The 23,302-nt window shown below is 49.8% G+C and overlaps 1 long non-coding RNA gene across 1 annotated transcript; it reads right to left on the reverse strand.

The window, feature by feature from the left end:
- Positions 1 to 6,232: 6,232 nt before the first annotated feature.
- LOC119260121 (uncharacterized) lies at positions 6,233 to 23,002 on the reverse strand. Its single transcript, XR_005128704.2, has 3 exons — positions 22,887 to 23,002; positions 11,794 to 11,941; positions 6,233 to 6,341 (listed from the first exon to the last, which is right to left on the reverse strand). It is a non-coding gene; the product is annotated as an uncharacterized LOC119260121 (long non-coding RNA).
- Between the last annotated feature and the right edge of the window lie 300 nt (positions 23,003 to 23,302).

Raw genomic sequence — 23,302 nt, forward strand, 5'->3', positions numbered from 1 at the left:
TTATGTCTCAATAAAAATTAATTATTTGACAACAAATGAACAACAAAAGACAGCTGTCCTGCCAAGGCGAACCAGGCCATGAGGTTCCAGGACACGCGGTCTCTGGTGTGGCTGGGTGTGTGCCTGAGGCGTGTGGACTGAAGGGTCCCACGGTGTAAAAGTCCTTACACACAAAAAGATGTGCAGAGCGTGTTCTCAAGTCCCGGGGTCCCAGAGAGCCACACAAAGTTTGGCTCAGTGTTTTATCTGAGGTTAAATACAAAAGAACAATATCTTCTCTATTGTGGGCAAAGCTGCCTTCTACTTGGGCATGTTTAATATGAAAAAAGAAACCAGATAAGGCAAAGCCCAGCACCGTTTATGAGTTTACTAACGAAGTCTGCTGGTGGGGGCCGCGTGCCCACCCTGTCCCTGCTCCTAGAAAGGAAATCCTTTTCTTTATTGTTTTTAAACTATCTGGAAAGCATTAACTCATTCTAAATTCCCCCAAAGGGACATGAATGAGATTTTTATTACCCACAGGTCAGATACGTAAATTTCCAACCATGAGAATATTAATATCTTCGCCGCTAACTGTTTTGTTTGGAAAGCGGCGAGCCTGCCAGGGGTCTTCAGGAAAAGAACAGAATTCTATTTAATAAATTCAGGAAAAGAACAGACTCTTTTAAATAAATTACACATCCAGGGAGCCTTGGGGTCTTGTGACATTCCCAGAATAGTTTGTCCATATTTTTCTCATCAGTCAGAACGTTTCTCAAAACATCTGGTGAAACAGATTCAAACTCTCACCATGTCCCCAGCAGTGCAAGCTCAGAGCCAACAGCGTTGCCTCTTCACCGTGTCTCATCTGGAGAGTTAGGTGGACACAGAGCCCAGGGGCTGCACCTTGCTGCGGGGGCCAGGCCCCACCTGCACCTCATCCCGGGCCGGGGTGCCCCTCGTGTCCCCTCGGGCAGAGGGAGGGCCGTCCTTCCCTCCCTGCAGAGAGTGCTCAGTATTTAGGTGCGTGAATTAGCGAGACGGGGAGAGTTTCTGCTCAGCACATGCGGCTCGTTAGCCTTCAGGAACCCGAGTCACCAGCCAGGGTCTGGGGCTGCTCCCAGGAGGAGGCACTTCCTGTCTCTGGCTCATTCACCTCCGTGCCTGGACGGGGCAGAGTCTGGACATGGACCCGGAGCCTCGGTCAAGGCTGAACAGGAGTGCAAACCTCCTGGGCAGAGTCACCCAGAGCACCGTGAAAGGCATGCTGGGACACACCCTCATGAAGAACAGACCAGAATGTCAGCAGGGGCCAACGCACTGACCAAGGTGGACACCCGCATGCGACCCTGGCCAGAGGCAAACGCACAGGATGTGCCACCAGACACGTGGGCAGCCACCACTGCAGCCGGTGCAGGCCCGCCGTCTCCTGGGCCCCCCGGGCGCCCCGGGACCTTGAATCAATGTGGCCCAGGTGAGCACTACCATGCTCCTCGCTGCTGCCACCCACACACCCGACGGCCTTCCCACTCACGTGAGAACTGGCTGTCTCCTCTAGGGAGGCGTCTCTAGAACTTGCCCCATTTCTCTCTCCTGCTTCTCAGTTCCTCCCACGAGCGTATTTGCCGCGGCTGAATCCCCGCTGCTCCGCGCGCACCTGCCCGCCGCCGAGGCGCTCGTGGTCACTGAGCGGAGAGGTGGTCCCTGCACAGGCCCCGGCCTCAGCGTCCCCGCAGCCACTCGCCTCACCAGACCCCACCACGCAGCCCCTGGGCAGCACAGCCCCCGGACCCGGCTCAGCCCTGCTCGCTCCACCTGCTTTCAGCATTCTCTTTTCATACTAAGTGGAGGGAACTCGCTCCCGAGGTCAAACCCTTGAGCATCTTCCCAATTTTCTTTAAAGCCAAACTCCCAGCAAGCTCCCGGCCCACCTCATCGCACCACGTGGCTCTCTCATCCGGACTTGACCTCGTGCCTGCCCTGCCCTCGCCTGAGGGCCTCTGGGAGGTGCACCCCTCACCGCTGGTCCACCTCTGTCTCGCTCACCCTGCTCGCTCCATGCAACATGACCCACGCAACATGACCCACAGCCTCGCCCGTGGAACACTCCGGTTAAGCTCTATATTCTCCGGCCACGTTCCCAGGGGGTTGCTGCGGGTCAGCCCCCGCCTCCAGCAGTCCCCCCGCCCGTGTCTTCCACAATAGACGCTGCCAGACACTCCTGACTCGGCTCAGGCGCGTGTCCACCACAGGGATTCTGTGTGCCAGGTTTCTGTGGAGGGTTTCCACGTCCGTGTGCTTTAGGGAAGTGGGTCTATGCTTTTCTTTCTTTCTTTTTGTGCTGTCTTTGTCTGGTTTTAATATTAGTGCAATGTCAGCCTCATAAAGTGTGTCTGAGAAGGAAGCAGCTGAACAAAAATTCAGACTGTGCCTTGTGGCCTGCACAGCGACAGGCAGGTCCTTGGTGCGCTGGGGCCTCAGAGAGGGTCTGTGGAGACAGCCTGGCCTGGGTCAGGTGAGAGAAAGACAGGGCTCTGGGCTTTGTTCCCATAAACTGCTAATTCAAGAGCGTAAGACTGCAGTTGAGTAAATGAGAACACTGAGCTTCTACTTGCGCAGGGACTGTGGCTGTTGGTGATACAGTGTTTGCTGAAGGACACCGTGCACATCAGCAGGGCAGACAGTGTGGTGACAGCGATGTGTCCTCAGAACACATCACAGTGTGCAGCACACACAGCGCTGGCATACGCGGTGGCAAGGACTAATTATTAAGTATGAGCAGGCAAAGTGACATTTTAAGAAGGTCAATGCCTTGTTTTTTGTAAATACTTGAATGTTGGTGCATGTTTTAACCAGGAGTCGGCTGGACCAGAAACTCAGAGTGTGCATTTCAGTTCCTAACGGAGTGACTGTTAACAATCCGTGTTTGCTGACTCCTGAGCATTTTGTCTAAAAAGCTTTACCATCCTGGAGATTCCTCAGACATGATAGAAACCCCTTGTCTAAAGGACGTGAACTGAACGGTGATGCAGTTTCTAAGACGACATGTGCTTGTGTAACGACTGCCTTATGGGAGTGGCAATGAACAGTCAAATAATAGTATCTGAAGCAATGAATGAAGGATGAAAGAAATTGCAGCACTGTTTTTAGTAGCCAAATGATGGGAACAACCTGAGTTCCCACAAGCAGCAGAGTGTCAGGTTGGGGTCTCTCTGCACAATGGAATATTATTCAGAAATCAAAAGGATAAATGCAAGCCATTTGCAGCAACATGGATGGCGCTTGGGGGATGATGCTAAATGAAAAAATCCAGCAGAGAAAGAGAAAGACCGACGGGGTCACTTATATGTGGAACACAGAGACACCAAGCACAGGGTCAGTCGAAGACAGACTTTAAATCAACCCTTGAAAGCTGAGCAAAGCTCTGAGGCTCCCGAGGGGGAGGAGCGAGCGCAGGGTGGGAGAGGGCACCGGCGACTGAGGTGGAGACTGTGGGTGCCCTAAGGTGTCTACACGTGCGGGAAGAAAGCCTGCACTTGCGAATGCCAACAGGATGTGAACCAAGGGTATTTCCATAAAAAGCAAATTCCTGGGAACCCGGAACAAAACTCTGTCATCAAAGACGAGGGAAGCAAGTGCAGTCTGGGACGCCAGCCCCCGGCGTCTCGGGCGTGCTCGGGAAGAGCAGATCAAACCACACGGCCACGTCGATGCCAAGTCATTCACAAAATAGATTGTTGTAGCCACGCATAATTAAACCAACTCCTAGATATTTAAGAAAACTCCAAGTTAATTAAACAAAATTAATTTGCCTGGAGATCAGGAGAATGTGCCAGCAGCACCAAGGCAGGAAAGCATGGCCGCTGATTCAGAACTAATCTGAGCCTTCTTCCCTGCAGGGAGCTTTCAACGCCAGTCAGCACCAAACAGCCAAGGCCTTGTCGCAGCCGACCTCTGGGGGAGTCCTTTAATAAGCCAGGGGGATGCATGCCGTGGCTGCTGGCTCAGCGAGAGCGTCCTTCTGGGGGGCTTTCCAGAGAGGCTGTGCCAGGGGCTGGACCCCAGCAAGACGGTGGTGCTGCCAGGCCCCGGGGTCCACATCCCCCACTGCACTCCCCCCCACCCCCAGTGCCTTACCTCTGGCTTCTTCGTGACCCAGCATGGCCGACTCCCTCAGCCTCCACCGGAGTGTGCCTCCTGCCCCCGTGACCCTCGTCCCAGCCTGTTCTCCCGCAAGCTGGGAGCTCTGGGGCCCAGGGCTGCCCCCACGAGGTAGCCTGTGATTCCAGATTGTGCCACAAATAACCCTCCTCACAGAAAACGAATCCAAGTGTCCACTGTGCCAGTGGACCAGAGGCTGCGCATCATGTAACTTGTCAGGTGTCTCCTGTGAACCATGGACGTGACCGCCCATCCTGGATCTGGGTCCTCCATCGTGCCTCAGCTCCCTGCGTTTCCAGCTCCCAGACTCTCTCCTGTCGGGGTCCGCAGCCACGGGGGTCAGCAGGCAGCGACGGCCCAGCGAGGGTTTAGGGGACAGCCGGGGAGTGCTCACCACTCAGGCGTCTGGTGCCAGAGATGCAGGAAACAAGGCCTTGTGGTGGAGTTTACCCTGAGATGCTGAACCGGGGCACCCCTGCCACGTGTGCAGGGCAGACTGGCGAGTTGCACACTCACACACTCAGCATACAGCCGACGCACACAAACACCCTCGCGTGTGCACACACACAGGCCTGAGCAGGGTCCCTCTGGAACAGCAGTGGAGGCCTCGAGGGAACCCCAGAGGTGTGCTTGGCCTGTCCCCAGGGCATCTTTGTCCACGAAGCCACGGGCAGTGAGGCCACGCCCTCTGTCCTGCCAGGGCAGCCTCTCCAGAAACTCTTCCCTGAGGCGCGCACTGCGCAGTAATGTTTGTTTACGAGGGAGGGAGCACTTCAAAGGGACAGAAGTGCAGAGACGGAGAAGGGGGTGTTAGGAACGGGCAGGCTCCCCCCACCAGACACTGCTGGGGGCGGCTGCCTGTGGTCCTGGGGAGGTGGAGCCTCCACCTGGGGGGGCGGGGGAACAACCATCCCCATCGCTCAGGCCCCAGGAGCGTGTGCCCAAGCCATGCTCCTTAGCCTGAACTTTAGGGGCAAATATGTGCTACTCAGGACGCAGTGGCTGTCGGGAGCTAGGGCCACTTCTCAGGAGGAGGCGGGGCAGTGTCCCCTGAGCGGACGTTAGCTCCGGGAAAGCCGGAGGGTGATTCTCAGTTAGTGAGATGCGATGGGAACACTCCTAGCAATCCAGGTGTGGGTTTTGCTTTAAACAAGCTCAGGAGTGTCTGTCTTGTCACCAACACACCAGTCATAAATAAATGGCTGGCTTTCTGGACGGGTGGGCCGGGGGTTACAAGGAGCCACTTGAGGCTCCACACAGGATGCCTGGAATTCCTCCGGCTCACTCGTCAGCGTGCTGGAATGTGGGGTGACCCCAGCTTGCTGTCGGGCGTGAGTGTTGGCCTCTCCGGAGGCGCTCTGTCCCCGTAACTGAACAGTGAACAGGCGGGCTGACCACCCCTGTCCAGAGAGGTCCCTCCTCTCAGCAAGGATGGAGTTTTCACCTGAATGACACCGACTCTGCTCCTGAAGGCTGAGGCTGGAGAGAGAAGCTCAGAGGACGCGGGGACGGCCCTTCCACCAGGCCCCTGCAGCCCAGCCAGCGCTGCTGCCGGCCTCTCCACGGAAACTTTATTTGACATGACAGAAAAGCATAATTATTAAAGATTTCTGAGCCAGGAGTTTTCATAGAGAAACCAGACTCTATTCAGTGTTAATCTGCTTGAGTGTAAAGGCTGGGGCTGAAGAGGCCTTCTGGTCAGAAGCCACGCAGAGAGGCTGGGGACAGCATGGCCGCTGGACAGGCAGAGTGACATCAATAAGGTCAGCGCTGGGCACTGCATTTAAAGAGCAAAGATGGGAGGGCGTTTGGGGACCACAGCGTCTGTGTGCCGAGTGATGGGGAAAACAGACACCGTCAGACCTGAGCTTCAGGGACTGCAAATAAAACTCAGGCAAGACTGTAACAGTCGAGTGTGCCGGGAAACTTGTATTTTCCTAAAGTCATGACGGTGCTGGCAGTGGCTTTATAGTTCTACATCCAAGAAGAACGTGTGTTTCTCAAGCCCAAGGCTGGCCATCGCCCCTCCCCGAGTGGATGAGCAGCCTTCACCTCTGGCAGGTAAACACCGGGTCCTGGAGGCAGGCACCAGGTTGGAGATCAGCGTGACTCCATTTTCTTCCTGCATGGCCGTGGACAAGTTACTTATCCTCAGGGCTCAGCGTCCCCATCCATCAGCCAGGAATGGCATTTGTATCCGCCTCGGAGGGTAATTAAAAGAATCAAATGAGATAATGCAGGTAATGACTAACTGGCACTCACTGACAGTCAGAGGAACATTTACTGCAGCCTTAAAAGGTCATTTCTTATTGATTTTTGGTGCATGTGGATAAGCGAGTGCATGCTTATTTACGTGTAGGAATCTTTCCCTCAAAATTGCAAAGATAATAATATTATTAAAAATACGGTGAAAACTTAAGTGGATTTTAGCAAATTATTTTCTTCCTGTGACAGAAGCAGTAAGAAGTAATTGTGATACGATTCATTTCCTACTTGGAACACTCTCCAAACTTCTCATGAAAGGTTGAGGACAAACAACCTGGAAGACAAACGTCCCCTGCACTCCACGCGGGGTAGTTAACCAAGTCACGAGAGTTCTCAGTTACCTCACCTGCAGCATGGGGAGATGAGCCGCCTTTCCATGATCATCATGGGCAGACAGAGAAAAATCTACAGACAGTGCTTACAGGCAGGGGGATGAGAGCAAACACAAAACTGACAAACACAAAAGCAATAAATCTCACCCTATAATACATTTGAGCCGCTTAGAGGTGAGGTGCTGAGATATTCTCGAAATAATAGCTGCTCAATAGTATTTTGGATGGGGTGGAGCATAAGGTTGTTATCATTTCTAACCCCCCAACATTGGGGGAAACATATATAGAAGAGAAATTCATGGAAATATATCACAATCTTCCTTTGCAAATCCCATGAGCTCACGGGCCTGCGGCTGGGCGGACCCTGACCAGCTCACCGGAGAGACCAGGGGGCGAGCAGGCCCACAGTCAGGGGGAGCAGCAGGATGGGATCCAACGGCCTTCCCCCCACGTCCTGGGGCAGGACCAGAAGCCCCCATCCATCAGGACGAAGGGGGCCTGGGGGGACTTCTTTGGACTTCAGAACCCAGCTGCGAATGTCGTCTAAAGGAGGCTGAAGGTCAGCAGCCGACGACTATTGCGAGCTTTTATTAAATCTCAAATCCCAGGGACATAAACTACATTTATCCCCCAGAAGTCATGTTAGCATTACATGCAAAAAAAAATTTAAATAGAACTTAAAAAACAAACAGCCAGGAAAACAAGTCAACCCCAGGAAGAGCCCTAACTAGGGAGGCCTATTCAGCGGGGCCAGCCTTGGCCCTCGCGCCTGTTGGCTGGGGAGGGGCGCCACCTGCAGGCCGTCCCCCGTGACTGCGGCCTTAAGGCCCGGGCTCGCACCGCCAGGATCCAGAGTTTGTGTTTCTGCAGCTGTTGCTCTGGCAATCTGCACAGGGACGTGGTGATGCAAAGTCTTGCAGATATTTTTTCATGCAGTTCAGCTATAGAAGCCGATGTCTGCATCTGCGCCATTTATACTCTGTAGTTACACAGCGCTGCGAGCTGCTTGTCCTACATAATATTTCCACCTTACAAACAGGAGCTATTTTCAGGTGCATTTAACACCGAAAGAAAGCGTCATCCATTTTCATGTGAGATTTTGAAAACGTTTAGTTCTAAAAGTTTTGGCATCCAAGTTTATAACGCACTTTTGTAGCTTTTCTACGGAGGCACTGGCCACAGCGCTGCTTCTCCCCTTTGAAGGTCTAAGGCCTGGAGGACAGGTGAGCCCCAGCGGGTGCCCAGCGCCCACAGTGCCGCCGCGTCTGCTCACGGAAGTCATGAGCTGCTCTGAACAAAGGAGGGATGCCCGTGGGTGGGCAGGCGCGAGGTGTCGTCAGTGTTTGTCTTAAGGCCCGACATGCTCCTGCCACACTTCAGATAAGCTGCAGGTGCAGTGAGGGGGGTTGAGCCCAGGAGTGGCAGGTGGCGGCGGAGGGCTGCTGCCACTTCACAGACACGGCAGCCCCTTTGACAGGGAACCAGGTGAGTGGAGGTGGGGAGAGCAGCACTCCTGATAATATAGTATGTTCACATGTGTGTCTGTGTGTTCATGCATGGTTCTGTGTGTGTCACATAGCATGTGTCCGCACACACCATATGTTAGTAGCTATCTGCTTTACTTATGAGTGCTGATTTCAAGGAGGAAACTCAGAAAGACCATCAGTTCGTGAAAGGCAGAAAGCTACCATGTTCAGGGGCCTCCCTGGTGGCCCAGGGGTTGAGTCTCAGAGCTATCACTGCTGAGGCCTGAGTTCGATCCCCGACCAGGGAGCTGACCCACCAGGCCGCAGCAGACCTCTCCTGTCTCCATGCTGCTCCCCTCAGCAGTGGATTTCAGTGGCTCCACCTGTTCTGCTCCCCACTCTGTCTCTGGAGGGTCCTCTCACCCCCTGCACCACTGGCCTGTGCCCCAGTTCTTCCATGCAAAAATAAATAAGATTTTTTTTTTTTTAAAGAAAGCTAACATGTTCAGGATTTATTTCATTGATCATAAACAAGCTGAACTATCTCCAGAGTGGTGCTGCTTAACCATTCTCAAACAACACTACTAAGGCATTCAAATAGCACATCAGCATGAACCTTACAAGCATCATCAAACTAAAATTCACCAGTGTGTAACTGAGAGGCGACCCCCTGACACAAATCACAAAAAGATTGTGTTGCACAACATTGTAGCTTGCAAAATAGTCTGTTTTGTTACTGAGGAATATTTTGCCTGTGGAATTCTTGTAGAAATGTTCAAGCGACATTTTTATGGACCAGGAGGGGGTATATTTTGGGGGAGCTGTTGTTTTGCACCCATCAGACATTTGTGATACATTTAATAAAATGACTTCTTTGTTCAAGGGACTTGAATTATTCATTTTGCTGAGTTCTTTCCTGTTGGAGCTTCTCACAAAGCAACTCTGGCTGTTTGACTTTCTAAACAGTCTAAGTGATTCCAAACTCTTTTAAAAAGAGAAATGAACAGCAGAACCGCAGCTCAATAAAGAAAGGCCTGTTTCTCCCCCACACCCACACTCCCTGCCAAGGGCCAGCCCAGGAGGAGCAGAGGTGAGCTGTTCATGTGACTGTCACACCGGACTGTGGCATCCAACTCCATGTGTGCCAGGCCAACCTCACGTGTGTGTGCACAGGTAGATGCACACCACAGGTGCACACCACAGATGCACACTCGTAGATGCACACTCAGAAGCACACACAGATGCATACTCAGAAGCATAGATAGATGCACACACTCAGAAGCATACACAGATGCACACACTCATATGCACACACACGATGCACACTCAGAAGCATGTATAGATGCACACACTCAGATGCACACCCAGAAGCACAGATACAATGCACACTCAGGAACATACACAGATGCACACTCAGATACACACACATATGCACACACACCCTCTAAATAAAACGCCGACTACCAACTCGGAGTTCCTCCTGAAAGATTAGGAACACAGAAACGCTTTTCTCTCTCACAGCTTGCCGGGAACACTCAGCCGTGGCTTCCAATCTGACACTTTTCCTCCAAGAGAAATCATGCCCCGTGAGTGGTGCTGAATCAAGGGGAATGAAACGCTGAGGAGACGCCGGGTTTGCAGCACCGCGGGGGCTGGGAGAGCCCCTCCGGCGCGAGCCTCCCGATGTTCTGGCTTTGAAGTTTTCCTCTACAAAATGAGGGGATTTGATAAAAACGCTTCTAACGCCCTGGAAGCTATGATTTATGTTTCTGTTTAAGTCACTGTTGCCTGGGCCTCCAACCTGCGTCTCAGTGTTCTATTTCCCTGCTGAATTGATGTTGTTTGGGAAGGTAGTAAACCCCCAAATAGCTCCTGACTTTAAATAAAAACCAATTTTCATGAGGGCTCATAACACTTGACCACCTTGTTGTTTTCTCCTGTTCAACAGGACAAACTCTGTCCTCCTAGTGCAACCTTTGCAAGGAAATTGAAAGCGGCTCATTACAAGATAGAAAATGATCCAACGCTAACACCTGGCCTTCTCCGCCTCTGCCACAGCGCACCTGACAACAGATGTGGCCCCGAGGTCATCCCGTCACAGTCAGAGGTTGTCCCGTCACATCTCCAACTACTTCCGGGACGTCAGTTCCATTCAGACCTCCCCCCACGCCCCCAGGAAAACCCTGCGTCTCCAGCGTCTCGGGGTAGGGTAAATGAACTAACCAGGCTTTTCACGCCACTAGCCTCGGTGGCTGCGACCTGCGCCCTTGCCCGTGGTGAGCGCTCTTGTGAGAGGAGCTGAAGGATGCTTGGGCAGAGGGTGGGTCTGAGGAGGAGGTGACGCGGATTGGGAGTGTGGGTGTGGGTCATGCGTGCCTGTTTGTGAACACCTGGAGCACGGGTGTGAGCATGCGTAAGTGTGCACACCTGGGCTGGTGGGGGTGGGGCTAGAAGCAGTGGCAGCAGCCAGGAGGATGAGCGGCATGATTACAGGAGAGGAGAGACCACGAGGCCACAAGAGAGAGAGGGAAAGAGAGAGAGAGAGGGGGAGAGAAAGAGAGAGAACGCCAGACAGTCCAGAGAAACAGCGTAAAGATCTGCCGGGGCTGGGAGGGCCTGGACACCCGCCTGGCCCGGGCCTGCCTCCTTGCCTGCCGGGGGCGCCTGGGCACCGAGGCCAGAGTAGACCGCCCTGTGCCTGCTGGCACTATCACTGGAGTCTCCACATCGTGGCCTGACTAGCTCTCCACCTTCACCTCCTCCTCAGACCCACCCACTGCCCAAGCATCCTTCAACTTCTCTCCCAAGAGCGCTCAGCAAATTGTGAAAATGCACACTCCTCTTGACTCCAGTGCCAGTGCCCTGGAGACCAGGTGTGGACGGTACCAGACGTGAATCCGCATCTCTCCTGGAGGTGACTTGCCTCCTGGCCCCCACCTCCTTGCCAGAGAGGGCAGGACCAGGGTTCCTCACTCCCTGCCCCCAGCCCCCGCCTTCTCCCCTGAATGGAGGCCACTTCTCATCTCACCCTAGTCTAAGTGGGACCTGACCGAGTGTGCAGACGCACGGCACCAGCAGCGGGTGAAATGCACAGATGGGAGTAATTCCCAGACCCCCCAACAACATCATCCTCACCTCCTTCCCTCCTGGGACTGTCGCTCATTGAGCAAACACTGTCTGTGTCCAGCACAGAGACCAGTCTACGTTCTGCGTCTATGTCCCTCGTCACCTACCACGGAACCTCCCGTTACGAAAAAGAATTGCCCAGATTACATTTCCCATCATTCCAAAGATGACCAGAGCTTCAAAATGCCTAACATTCTCTCCAAAGTGCCCAGAAGGAAAAGTGTGTCTGATTTTCTTGTTCTCATCTGCAGACCACGCCACGGAAACAGAAGTTGATGCGCACACAAGCCTCACAACCTTCTCTCACCCAGCTGGACAACTGGTTCTGACCCAACAGGAGCCAATTACTCTCTTTAGTTACAATTTCTTCTCTGAAAGCAAACAGGGGCCAGTGGAGACTCTCAAATGCGATCTCGACCTGGGAGAGCGGGCACCGGGGAAGCGGGGCTCGTGCCTGAGCTTACCTGTGAGCACGGAGGTGGCCCAGGTGAAGCCCGTCTTTGTCTTCAGCAGAGAGCCCGTCCAGCAACAGGTAGAAAATGAGAAAATTGCTCTGGCCAGGAGACTGTGCAACCAGTCTGGATTTCTCTAGCATGTATGTATAAATTCTGGCTGGGGAAGAAAAGGAAATGGATTCTCTTAAATGGCATTCTTAGAGTTTCATTTCCAGAAATTTACACATGTCCATTATACATCTTTTCAAACACAGATATGCTTTTAACAAAATTACTGGGCCTTATTTTTTAAAGCATTTTTTTTAGGTCCAGAGAACATGAAGCAGAAAGTATGGAGAGTCCCAATATACCCTCTCTGTCTCCTCCCCAAACCTGATTTTCCCTATTAACATCTCGGTTATTAAAAAGGAGGAACCAACATGGATATGTTGATATTAGCGAAAGTCTATAACTTACACCTGTGTTTGAAATTCTATTGGTTTTGGGAAATTCGTAACTTCACATGTCTGCCCTTGTAGCATCACACACAACAGTTTCACTGCCCTAAATCCCCGGCACGCCATCTAGTTACCACCCCCCACCCCAGCCCCTGGCCACCACGGATCTGGTCACTGTCTCTGTAGATCTGTCTTTTCCAGAATGTCGCAGAGTTGGAGTTATATAAACTTTATACTATATAGCCTTTCCGAGTTGGTGTCTTTCACTTAAAAACATGTGTTTTTTGCTTTTTCATGACTTGATAGCTCATTTTTTATCAGTGAGTGATATCCCATTGCATGAATTATGACAGCTTGTCTATCCACTCACCTCCTAAAGGATATCTTGGTTGCTTCAAGTTCTGCAATTATGAATAAAGCTGCCACAGGCATTCGTGTCAACATTATGTAGATGTACATTTCCAACTCAGTTGGGTAAATACCAAGGAGCAAGATTCCTGGGACATATGGTGAGTCTATGATTAGCTTTGCCAGAAACTCCCCAACTGTCTTCGAAAATGGCTGCCTCATTTCGGATTCCTTTCAGCGACAACCAGAGCGCCTGCTACCTTGCGTCTTCACTACACCTTGGTGCTGTCCTTGTTCTGGATTTGCTCGACTCTAATACCTGTGTACCAATTTCCTAATGACACATGATATTGAACATCTTCTGGTGTGGCATTTCCGATCTGTACACTGCTTTTTGGTGAAGCTTCTGTTCTGATATATTGTTCATTCTTAAAATTGGGATGTTTGATTTTGATTATTGAGTTTAAAGAGTTCTTTGTATATTTTGGATAGCAGTGCTGTATCAGATTTGTCTTTATTAGATATCCTAGCCTGTAGCTTATTATTTCATTCTCTTAAAAATGTCTTTCACACAATAGATTTTTTTTAACATACAATAGATTTTTTAATGAAGTCCAGCTCATCAGTTATTTCTTTCATGGGTTGTACTTTTGGTTTTGTGTCTAAAAAGTCATTGCCAGACCCAAGGTCACTTAATTTGAAATGTTTTATAGTTTTGCTTTCACATTTAGATTTATGTTCCATTTTGTTACTTTTTGAATGTCCATGTATATATTCACTTTGTTTTTGCATTTCAATGTCCTGTTGTTCTAATGTGATCTTTTAAAAACCTATCCCGTCTTCATTGAATTGTTTTTGCTACTCTGTCAAAGATCACTGACTCTATTTAAGTTCATCTAGTCTGGGCTCTCTGTTTGTTCCATTTGACTATCTGTCCATTCTTTCTCTAGCGGAAAGCTTTATAATAGGTCTTGAAATTGGGTAGCACCGGTTTTCCAATTTTGTTCTTCTTTCTCACTGTTGTGTGAGCTATTCTGAATCTTTTGTCTCTCCATATACAATTTAGAATGAGTTGGATACTATCCACAAAGGAATTTGTTGGAATTTTTATTGAGATTATGTTGAGTCTATAGATCAAGTTGGAAGAAATACATTTTAACAATATTGAGTCTTCCCATCCATGAACATGGGATATCACTCAATTTATTTAGCTCCTCTTGATGTCTTTCGTCAGAGTTTGTAGTTTTCCTTATAAATATCTTGTACACATTTTGTACTTATACCTAGTATTTCTTTTTTTGGTGCTAAACAGTCTTGTTTTCAATTTCAAACTCCAATTGTTAAAGTTTGTTATAGAAGGAAGCAACTGACTTTTTTTATACTAAATGTGTATCCTGCTACCTTCCTATAATCATGTAATTTTGTCAAATTTCATACAGAGAAAATCATGTCATCTGTAAACAATCACAGTTTGGTTTCTTCCTTCCTAATCTGTATTTCTTTCTTTTTTTTTTAAAGATTTATTTTTATTTATTTATACAAGCACTGGGTACAGTCAGAAGCGTGGGAGGGTGAGAGAATTCACCAGAGCCAGAGCAGGGAGCAGAGCAGGCAGAAGGACCAAAGCACACTGCTGAGGGGAGCAGCGGGCGGCAGGAGAGGTCTGCACGCCATGTGGGACCCTCCCCCAGTGGCCGGGGAGCAGCCGGGGATCAAACCGGTGCTGCGGAGGCTTCGGGCAGCTTCGCAACCCAGCGCTCCACTGCTGCACCACCGGGGAGGCCCCTAATCTGTATTTCTTTTTCTTGTCTTATTGCACTATCTAGGAAAGGAGTTGCACTAATGTTGGAATGGAGTGAGAAGAGACATTCTTACTTTTTCCTCATCTAGCACAAAACTTTCGTGCACAAATATAATCTAAAACAAGATATGCCTTTAGCTATAACAAAGGTACCAAAGGAAGTTTCAGGATTTTCTTGTTTAATGTTTTACAGGTTGAAAGTACCAGTCATACTGCTATGGCATAGATAAGTACTATTGATTATAATGTGCTCTGGGGCAAAGTTAGTATCAGCCAGGTCAGGAGAGTATACACTACATTTTTAAGGGACAAAGTCACAGACTACAGCCTCTGTCATTGCTGAAACACTGGAAGAAACTCACTGTAGCAACGGCAAATATGACTTGAATTTTTGCAGATTCAACTTAATATATAAATTGTATGTTATAAATGCTTCAAGACCTACACTGAAATTATAAAGAGGAGGTAAATCAGGGTTTATGGCACAGTTATAGGTACTAGAACAGATAATTCCATAATAAAGTTTGCATCCCAGGTAGGGGATGGGATAGGTAATTTACCTATAAAGCAACACCCACCCCTTGTAAATTGTGTCCAGTCAAATTCCTGGTTTATTGTGATCCATGTCGCAGCATTAGGACTAACAACTAATATTTATTATTTTGATGTTCTGCCTTCAAAACATGACAAACACAAACAAAAATAGCCAAAATCATAAATACAAGTTGAAATTCATTTCATAGTAGCTGAGCCATGGCAAAAAAATGAAACATGGGAATCGCAATCCTGATTTTGCTTACAGACAAGAAATTGTCTTACAGACTGGAAATTTAGAAGTTGATGTTCATCAAACTTTATGGCTCTCTGTCCTGTCTGCTGAAAAGCCTATTGTTTCTGGAACAGTCTTTTTAATGTAAATTTAGGTTTATTCTTATCATCATGCATGATCAGTAAAAAATAAACATTTGAATTTCAAATGCAAGGTTAGATTAATGCAGATTTCCATTTTGAAGTAAGAATCCATGATCAGCAAAGTTTTTGGCTCAGAATGTATCAATACTTAGGAAGGCACATGGATTCAAATATTCCCTATATTTGAACCATAAACATTGTCATTTCATGTACTAAGTCTAACTAATAAGTGCGCTAGACTCCAGCCTCAGCAAATATGGGAGGTTTCCCAGTCTGGGCTTTGTCCAGCAACTGGAACCACTAATAATGATTACTTTTGCCTCCTATAAATTTCCTAAGTGGTCAATTTAGCCTGTCAGAATGATCATCAGTGCTAAAGGAAAACTTCACTCAAAATTAATACCTCTTATTAGGAAAAGTTGTCTTCTTTGACAAGTCTCAGAAAAAGCTTCTGTTAAATGCATTAAGAGCAACTCTTTCAAAGTATCCTTTTAATTAATGACATTTAAACCACAAGTGATGCTAAAATTGTGTGTGTGGGGTTACAGGTTCTTTCCTGTTGCCCATGAATGTTTAATCAGGTGGCAATTTTAAGTTGAGGTCTAATTATTAAATTTTCTTTTGTCCTTTTTTCTTCTTAAACAAATTATTTGCTGAAAACATTTTGCATTTAATGTTAATAATATTAAACTCGAAATCGCTTAGCCTCCTAAAAGAGTATCTTTATAAAGCTACATACATGGGAACTGAACTACCATAGTTGCTGTTCTCTGTGATTTTCTGGTCAACAACAAAGAAACACCAGGTAGACTGGAGAGTGGGTGGCGCTCCGACCCCCAGGCTTCTACCTTCACAGGAGGCTGACCTTCCGCCCACTCGCCTCGGTCCAGGTACAAGCTCCACAGCATTCAAACCAAATCAAACCCCACACCACAGAGGGACCTGAATACCATTCATCGAAATTCAGGAACTGTGGTATTAGCAATTATCCTAGTTAGCGCAGCTCCAGCAGTGAACAAAATTGATGTGGATTAGCGAGTCTGATCAGTAGGATTTTAAAAAATATATTTCTTGGAGAAGCATTTAGATGGAGGGGAACACAAAATAGTGAAAACTTCATTTCCCTGAGACTGATGTTCTTGCAAATGGAGAAAATCCATGCCTTTTTGTTAAAAGTATAATAATGGAAGGAAAACGCTAGATCCAGGTTTCTGACTCATCCGCGTGAGCGTTCCTCCACAGCAACGACTTCCTGCTAAGCCATTTCTCGCTAACCCAAGTCTCAGGACTTGTATGTTTGAAAAGATCTTTTATATCAGAAATATTCTTAACTAGAAATACAGTCATGATGCTCTACCCTTCCAAATAACTACATATAAACACACGTTTCTCAAACAGTTTGGGTTCTGTAAAAACATACAAGTTTGAACATTACCTGTGGCATCAGATGCCATAATGGACGCTTAGATCTGCGCCAAGTTTGGTTGAGTGTAAGTGAAGTGGAGAAGATAAGACAATCTCTCCTTTAAGAAACATGAATGTTTGGTTGCACTGCCCTTCCATTGACTTCCAGAAACTTCTAGCGCCCCGCCCATCTGTCCCCCGTCCATCTGTCCAGTTATAAACACACGTCCAGTTAGAATCTCCTCCCCAACAGCCAGCTCATGCTCCCCACTGATACAGCCAAGCATCCCCTCTCGCCTACGCGCCTCTGTGGGCTCCGTGATTCCTAAGTGAGGGTGCTGGGCTGACTTCAATGAATGGGCCTCAACAAGGAGTCCGAGTCCTGGGTCTGCACCGCCGCTGTCCACCCAGCCACGACATCACCTTCTCCATCAAAAATGAGGATCCAGAGACAAAGGCCTCAGGCTCACCATGGGCCCCAAGGCAAAGGAGTGGCCACTTAAAGCCCCCCGCTGAGAGCAGCCCCAGAGAAATGCTTTCCAGGCGTCACCTTGTCCATGTGCTGACGCGCCCGCCCGTCCACCCAGCAGGTGAGCCCCGCAGCCCAGACCCTGCACCCAGAGGAGACAAGATGAAGGAAGCTCTTGCAAGGACCCCCCGGAGAGTGTCTGTGCTAAGGGTGCCTGATGCCAAGGAGGACGAGACTGTGTCCTCACCCGCTTATTTGAAAGACAAGATTTGAAAAACAAGGCAAAAACCCCAATATATTTTCCATCTCATTTGTTTTGGCCCCAAGATTTACTTTTCCCACAAGACATCGTAGCTCTGCATGTGTCTGGGGCATTTCTGACTGACAGTCAATTTCAACTTCCAGGCTGGGCCAGAGAGAACCTTTTGCTCAATCTCCTGGGGGCCCCGCCCCTGGCCCGGCCCGGCCCGGCCTGGCCTGGCCCGTCCCCCACAGCGGAGTGAGTGCCGGAGCCGAACGTAGTCCTATTCTTAGTGCACAAATTGTATTTATGGAGAGAAATGGGCTCTACATTGAAAGAAGGATCCGGCCTGCCTGCTGCCAGCCGCTCCCTTCTGGTCCGCACTCCGCGTGCGTACCGCCCCAGCACCCAGGAGCTCGCGGCGCTGGCAGCTTCCCGCTGGCCTGAGCAATGTCCGTGCTCCCAAGGCCAGGCCCTGGCTCATCTGCCCAGAAAGCTGGCAGCGTGTGCCTGGGATGGGAGAGACCAGGCTGCTGCCCTCAGCCGATGTCAGGCTGGGTGGACACGCAGAGCACAAGGAGCTGGACAGACAGAAGGACACTGTAGTCTCCGCCCGGGCTGCAGTTTAGAATCAGAGAGCTGGGTGGGGGCCTTGGAAAGGGGCTTGGAGAAGGAAGAGGGTTCTCTGAGGAGATCTGAAGGGCTGAGCTCCCGGAGAGGGGCTGGGACACCAGAAGGGGCAGGAGCACGCAGGAGAGCCCAGGGCCTGGTGGTGTGACGGGCCGCCCACCCCCAGGCTGTCCACTGGCTGGGGAACGTGGCCTGGGAATGGGGCAGGGGCGGTCATGGGGAGTGGGCCTCTGGGCCTGGGAGGCGTGGTCAGTGCCACGGGCTCCGGAAGGTGGGGGAACAGCCCTGGGAGGCGAGGGCAGCCCCGCGAGCAGGCTGGCCCGAGAGGCCCCGGCTAGCTGGCGAGGTCGTGCGGCGGAGACAGCTCGCAGCCCAGACCCTGCGCACGGGGCGGGTCCTCCCAGAAACGCCCCATCCAAGGTCATCCCAGCGCTGTGCAGACCACCTGTCAGGAAGCAGCACCTCCTCCTCGGGTGCTGGAGGGTGGAGACACGCCATTCGCTGAACCCCGAAGACAGGCCTGGGGAGGCTCCCTGCCTGCAGCAACACAGGCCTTGCCCCTCTGGGGCCACGGAGAGGGGGTGGTCTCTGTATCTGTTTCCTTCCTTTGCTCTTCCCTACAGATAAACATCCTCAGGACCCCAGAATGTCTCCAGGTGCTCACAGAAGGCACCTCGTGAGTGACAGGGAACCCCGTGGCAAAGCCCCCCTATTTATAAGGTAGCCTCCTGTAAAGCTGCCTGTGGGTGGGAGAGGTGTCCTGGTACGTCCCCTGAGGCTGCTGTGCACACACGATGCCTGTGTCTGTGAAACTGCTGCTCACACGGGAAACACTGGGCTGGAGGCCAAGCCACAAAGCTATGGATCACGTTTTCTTCAAAATTAGAAACAGCCCTTACTTTTTCTTTTCTTTTCTTTTTTTTTTTTTAAAGATGCATTTATGCATACAAGAGCTGGGGTGCAGGCCAGAGGTGTGGGGTGGGGGTGAGAGCAGTCACCAGAGACAGAGTGGGGAGCAGAACAGGCAGATCCACTGAAATCCACTGCTGAGGGGAGCAGCGGGGAGACAGGAGGGGTCTGCTGTGCCCTGTGGGTCGCTCCCTGGCCGGGGATGGAACTCAGGCCGCAGTGGCTGCCTAGAAATGGACAGTGCTGAGACTTAACCCCTACGCCACCAGGGAGGCCCAGCCCTTACTTTTCTTTCAAGAGGACTTCCTAAGACCAGGACTCAGAGTTTCTGTGCTGTCACTGGGTTCCCCTGGTTAACGAGCTGCTATCAGATTACAGGCGCACAGCGAGGGTCTCAATGACGGACACTCAGCCCCTGTCACCTGGGAACGGTCCGACGGCGCCCCTGTCCAGCGCGGGGCCCATGATTGCTGCGCATGTCCCATGAGCAGGGCCTGGTCCACCTCAGCACACCGCCGGGCTGGGGCCGACGCTGGCACCCCTGCGGCCTGGCTGGAGGGACTCCAGAGGAGCTGATCTCAGTCTGACTATTTTAGTGAACGCCAAGTCAAGGGAGCTGATTTCAGCGACTCAGCCCTTACAAAAAATGGTGTGAAGTAGTTTCAATTAATGCCTCATTTATTTTTCTTTCAGAAAAAAGAGTCTTGGCAATGGATGAAACTATTAAAAGCATCGCGTTGACTTACAGCTTCTTAAAGTGCTAATGCTTATTTTGGGGGTGAGGATGACTCTTGTTCTTGAACTGAAAATTATTTTGAAAGTAAAGTCGGAGATGGAAGAGGCGAGGAGCCTCTCCCTCGGGGAGTAAGCAGAGACGTCCCTTCTCTGGACACGGCTGTTCTTTCCTGCGCCGTGAGGACTCTGCCCCCAAGAGCCTTTCCACGTGGTCTGGGATACTCCAAGACCCTGGTCGTGTGTCACCCGAGTGATCCCTTGCCCAATGTAGACATTTTTTTCTTCCACTCGCCCTTGGAAAGCAGGGACACGTTCCTGACAAGGTGGACATATTTTTTCTCTTTTTCAATTTTATATTTGTGGTAACACCGATTTACAACACTGGATGGGGTGCAGGTTCACACCCCCACAAATGCATCACAGCACCCCCGCCACGAAGCCACCAGTGACCCCCTGCCGCAGTCCAGGCTCTGCTCTCCCCTTTGCGCCGCCCTATTTTTCCTCTTCTTTTTTTTATAGAGGCATGTTATTTATTATTTATTTATTTATTTATTTTGTTTGTTTGTTTGTTTTGTTTATACATGCACTGGGTACAGTCAGAAGCGCGGGAGGGTGAGAGAATTCACCAGAGCCAGAGCGGGGAGCAGAGCAGGCAGAAGGACCGAAGGACACTGCTTAGGGGAGCAGCGGGGGCAGGAGAGGTCTGCGCGCCATGAGGGACCCTCGCCTGGTGGCTGGGGATCGAACTGGTGCTACAGAGGCTGCGGGGCAGCTTCGCAACCCAGCGCTCAACCGTTGCGCCACCGGGGAGGCCCAGCAGCTGTTTCATTCTTAATTAAAAAAAAATAATAATAAAATAAAATAAAAACAAGCACCAAATCATTTTTAAAAGAACCCTTTGAAAAACCACCAAACAAACAAGACAGGAAGTGAATTTAGGGTGTTAATTAGGGGGACAGGTGTGTAGAAAAGCAGCAGAAGACAGGAGAGAGCAAGGGGGGGTGGGCTGAATCTGTGCTCACAGCTCCTTATGGATTCAGAGGGCATTTCACAAGGTGACCAGCCTCAGGTTCACCTCATGAATATTCACCACCAAGGGGTCCTGCTGCAGAGCCGGGAGGTGTCTGCGGGCTGGGCTGCGCTGAAGCATGTGGGGCCTCGTGCTCACAGAGGTGGCTGAGCAGCAGAAGGCCCATAAGCAAGTGCTTACGGCAGCCCTTGTAGTTCTTTTTAATAGATGCATGTGATTATTATGCACATTACCGCTCCGGAAGAAAAGGAGGTGTTCGAGTGCACCCAGAAAGAAAGGAAAGGAAACAAAATTCGTCACGGCGCGTGCCCCAGAAGACTCGCTGTGCCCATATGCCCAAACCTGCTTGGTCTCTGCTCGGGGCTGCGCTGGCGCAGCTTCTGTGCGGGCAAGGGTAGATGGTGAACTAGCTGCATCACCACAGAATGCAAGAGAAAGACAGACGTATGTGCCTTTCTCTAAGGCTTGTATTCACAGGCACAGCTTATCACCAGAGGGTCCAGCCTCAGCAAACAGATGCAACGACCTTGAGTGACTGACCTTGACTGACCTTGAGCTGAGTCTCAAGGCCAGCAGAAGCCAGGAGACACAAACGCACAGGAGGGAGTTATAGAAATGCAAAGCTCCACGGTGCCCCCGTGACTAGCCAATGAATTTTGCATGTCCACATTTCTTGGCCCTTAGTCTACTCCTTAGCCAGGGAAATTCAGCTTCCATGTTCTCAACCCAGGTTTTAACCTCACTCCTTTTCCCAACAGGGAGACAGATTTCAGTTGATCTCCTGCCACACCGCCAATCGATTTACAATAAAGCTGCTTTCTTTTCTCAGAACCTGGTGTCCAGGGATTGGCCGCTAAGCAGTGAGCCCACTGCTTGGTAACGAGCGTCCGCAGGAATCACCTGGGCGCCTGTGTCACAGTCTCACTCAGCAGGTCCAGTGGGCTCTGAGATGATGCATCTCTCACCAGCGCCAAAATTATGGGGATTGTACTGATCTTTGGGTCACACCTTGGAGAGGTAAAGGGCTTGGAGAGGCAGTTATTGAAACTTCCTCCCCTCCTGGCACCTCTGGCTCATCCTACTGACCCTGAAGCTCAGGGGAAATTGTCCTCATAACTGCAGAGGTCGGTGTGTGCCCTTCCCGTGAGGGACACTGTCCTGGAATAATGAAACCAGATGTGATGACCAGAGTCTGAGGCTCCAGACAATTCGGGGTCTTCACACGACAGGCAACCTTCAAGTAGACCTCTGAGCCATGGATTTTAACAAACAACTCTCTTACTGCAGATGAAAGCCTCTAACGTCAACATCCACAATGATCTTTTCTTATTCTTTTTATGCATATTTTTAATGAATTTCATTCCACAAAAATGGATCTCGACACACACACACTGCAAAATACAACATTTAATGTTTCTAAGTTGTAGTCAACACTAACTTTTTTTTTCTTGAAGGGGTGACAGAGCAATTTGAAAACAACAAACAAAATGGATCTCCTGCAAAAATCATGAAAATGAGCAAATGTTTGTGTGCTGACAGCTGTTAAGAAAGTTTTAAGATGATTCCCCCAAGAGAATTTGGCTTCCACCTACAATTGTATTTACATTATCAACTGGCAAGGCGAACATGTTTTTCTTAGAAAGATGTAATCCTAGGTAAGTTCTAAACTGGTTGAATTTTAAATAAGGAGTTTTCATAAAGTCCACATTAAATATTTAAATCAAATAAGATACAATTCCCTTGGGTTCAGTTTGGTGATCACTGTGATGTTTTGGTTTGTTTCAATGCAATCATTATAAGTGTAGATTCACTTTTATTTAAAATAGATTTCATTGTGAACTGTATAAAGAAATTATACCCTCAAGTCATCTTTTATTCAAGTGTTTGAGCTTTTTTTCCCCTCGGTTCAGCAAGTATGATGACGCCAGCCATTTTTGGCTTGCTTCCATTTTACACAGTTCCTAGAGTAATCATCTTGAAAACACTCATCTTGCTTTTCATGTTTCAAGACACAATAATTTTAGAATGCCTAACCTGCCATCTCAGGGATGCACGTTCAAACATGTACATGCGCGTGCGCACCCACATCTGGATGGGTGCACACACGTGTCCACGCACTCACAACACTCGCCGCTTGAGCCATGCTGGGAGCCTCTCTGTCCCTCCCATGTTAACTTGACACTTACTTCCAGTCACGTGCTTCTGCCTCTCACAGAACTGCAGTTCAAAATACTTTATGAAGCAACTGGACGAGTCGTTAAGAGTTGTCTTGGCATTTCCGAAAGCTTCTAAGATGTGCGTGACCTGTAGCGAAGAGAAACATGTACTGAGCTGCTCGCTTTGAACAATGAATCAGGGATGAGCAAAGAAAGAGGGACTCTCCACTTTCTAAAGGGTCCTCTGTCATCCACACCGCGCCGTACAGGGCGTGCAAGTCACTCTTTCCTCAACTGCACACGCTGGCATCCTCTGTCTCCACGTGAGCAGGGTGACTAGGGGACCCTGCTCATTCCCTTCACCATTCTCTGCAGGTAAAAGGAGAAAGGCATCCTCTCCCCAAGCAAACTCCACACCTGTTATTTGACTTTTTAAGTGTGAACAG

This window comes from Talpa occidentalis, unplaced genomic scaffold (genome assembly GCF_014898055.3).
Source record: "Talpa occidentalis isolate TD23 unplaced genomic scaffold, MPIMG_talOcc4v2.1 talOcc4.544, whole genome shotgun sequence".
Taxonomy (NCBI): Eukaryota; Metazoa; Chordata; class Mammalia; order Eulipotyphla; family Talpidae; genus Talpa; species Talpa occidentalis.